This window comes from Ixodes scapularis, unplaced genomic scaffold (assembly GCF_016920785.2).
Source record: "Ixodes scapularis isolate PalLabHiFi unplaced genomic scaffold, ASM1692078v2 PGA_scaffold7__128_contigs__length_106722199, whole genome shotgun sequence".
Lineage (NCBI taxonomy): Eukaryota > Metazoa > Arthropoda > Arachnida > Ixodida > Ixodidae > Ixodes > Ixodes scapularis.
In genome coordinates this window covers 93143456-93146375 of record NW_024609882.1, presented here as the reverse complement: position 1 = coordinate 93146375, position 2920 = coordinate 93143456, and the positions used below count along the sequence as shown (strand labels likewise).

The 2920-nt window shown below is 47.4% G+C and overlaps 1 pseudogene; it reads left to right on the top strand.

Annotated features, from left to right (window-relative positions):
- Nucleotides 1-240: 240 nt before the first annotated feature.
- Nucleotides 241-1664, top strand: LOC120847944 (annotated as a pseudogene).
- The last annotated feature ends 1256 nt before the right edge of the window (nucleotides 1665-2920 follow it).

The following is a 2920-nucleotide window of genomic DNA, read 5'->3' as shown; positions in this document are numbered from 1 at the left end:
CTTAATGAAGTAGGAATGTACCCTTCACCTGAAAAACCAAAGTACACAATATGTGGAAGGAATCAGAACAACAAAAACCCAGGGCTTACCTTTGTTGGAAACCCAATCCACCGAGAAGACTCCATAAAAATTTTAGGAGTAAACTTTGGATACTCGCCAAAGAACACCACAGCCTGGATCACTGAAACACTTAAAAAATGTAAACAAGACATTAATTTGGTTAAGCGCATCTCACCCAAGATGGGCGGCGCGGGGGAAAAGACTGCAAAGAAGCTGGTCATGTCAGTGCTATTCTCAAAAATTACTTATGCGGCGGGATTTTATCCCCTCACCCGGCGACATCACAACCGACTCAAGACCTTGCTAAATGAAGCAAGAAGAACTATCCTCGGACTCCCGAAACACACCCGGAGTGAAGAGCTGGCCCAGTGTTTCTTCATCCCGGATATCGCTGATCTGATCCAGCAGCAGAAAGACGTTCAAGCCTCTCGCCTACAACATACAAACGGAGGCAGGATGATTGCGAAATTCATGGGCGTACAAATCCAGGCAGATCCTCCAATCCCCAAAAGACCTTCTCCATGGGAACTCATCGATGTGACAGAAGGCTCCAAACCCCTACGTAAGAACATGGATGCAGATAGACACAAGAAACGCCGGGAACATTACGCAAGACAACACAAGAAAGACCTAGCACAGATACTAACGACCCCTAACAACATGGTGGCTTAAGCCCAACCTGCAGTGGCCACCACAGGTTGGGCCACTGCAGTCACCTACGTCAAGAAACACGCAACCTGGAGAGTTACCCAAGGCGATCTCCTAGGCCATCACGCACCAGAATATGCGGAGTACAAGGCTGTCCTGTAGGCCATTGAAGGTGCTACACTCTACTTAGGAACTGACCAGCAGCAAGTTCTCTATACAGACTCCCAAGAAGTGGTTAGAGTACTTAGACAACACAAGTACTCTGCAAGTCCCACCATAAAAGCTATATTTGACTCCGCAATCTGACTATACCGGAACAAGGGGGCCAGGATCAGCGTCAGGAGGGTCGCCGGACTTGAGGGAATACCCGGCAACGAGCTTGCACACGAAGCCGCGCAGCAGGCGATGAGCAACCTCACGCAACCGTCCCTGCAGCCCCGGCCTTCGAACGTCAGCCCGTCACACCCGCAACCGAGCGATTGCAACGACACTCCTCATGAGGACCAGGGTACATACGACCCCGTTGAAGAACTGCGCATAGACCAACGAACAAGGAAACGCCTCCTAGAAAGATCCTGGTCCCCAGAGGAACACCTTATCCCGAAGGACACATTTCGAAGAAAAGAAATGGTGCTGCTACGGCGCATTCGCACTGGCGGAGTGGTGACTCCTAACCTCCAATACAAATTCGAACTTTATGCCCTCAAGAAAGATACCCTTACGCAGTACCACCCGACCCCCGGTGCACACTTTGCAGGGAGGAGGAATCGCGGCACAGTTTGCACCACATACACTGGGACTGTGAAGGGCTCAAAACTTACAGGTGCCTCATCATCGACCGGCCGAGCAATCTCCGGGACTGGACGCACCCGGCGGGTGATTCCCAACGAAAGACTCGGGTGCTGAGATCACTATTAGAGTATATCTCTACAGGCGGCCTGACCTCCTGCATTTAAACCCCCTTCCCCGATTTCCCCAAAAGACGACGCCAGACCACAAGGTCACCACGTTGCGATGAGTTCGGTCATCGGAGTTATTTTGCAATAAACGTTTTCATCCATCCATCAATTTTTATAAATAGATGAAACGTTTGCTCTGTTGGTGAGAGAGGCATGTATAGTTGTGCGTTAGCACTGAGGGAAATAACTTTCTGGAACATCTATTTTTATTTACATTAATTGTGATTTTTTTCTAGACCATCTTAGCTTTCTGCTTTGCATCACAAATCAATGTTTCAGGGGCAGTGGAAGCAAATGTTGAGTGTGCAAACAAAGCTAACGTGGAGGCCATCGTCAAAGTGTGGCTGCGCCACGCTGGAGAGAAACTGAATAAGCTGCAGTCAAAAGCCGGAGAAGTTCGACATGCTGGTAAGTTTCTCACATTACCTGTTATTATTAGTGCTTATGGAATTGATTTTTTTTCTAGATCCCGCTGACTATTCGGACTAGTGGTTTTCTTCTCTCCTCTTCAGAATTTATTCAGCTTTCTTCCCTGTTTTCCTTGCCCTATGTTCTTAGCCTTTCACTGACTAGTAATCTAGAATTAGTGTGTGAATTTCACTTTAAAACAGTACAGGACAATGAATTTCTTCCTGCAGGCAGCTCTTGCAGGCATGTTCAAGTTCAAAATCGAGTTCGAGAAAACCGAGAAACAATAAAAATAAAAGCATCCTAACAGCTCAGTGAATAGCTGCACCTGCAGTGCATTGTCCTAAAAATGTACTAGAAAAATCCTTGGCTGCCCTTCTGAGGAAGTTCTGAGGATATCCTGAGGCTGGACAATAGGACGTTTTCATGATGTTTCCAGTATCATTTGAGGACATCCTCAGGAGATCATAATATCCTCGAAAGGTTGTCCTGAGGACATCCTGGAGATGTCCAGGTGTTGTCTGGGAGATCTATTTCTCGCTGGAAAGGCGAGGCACTGGTTAAACAATCGCAATTCTTTCTTACCTTCGTGGGAGGTGTATAAGCAAGGCCCAAAGAAGACGTTTGACAGCCAATACCGACGCCACAGGGCCGAAGACCTGTTTTGAACAAGTATCCAAGCCCAAAATGAGAGCATGATTATTATGTTGCAGCCCTGGTCGCCGGCATAGCGAATACGAAGAAGAGATGCGTACGCCGCGAGCTTCAAACCCAAAAAGATGCTCTACATACAAAATGAGAATGTTGCCGACACAACATATTCCTCCCTAAAAACAACAAACCAA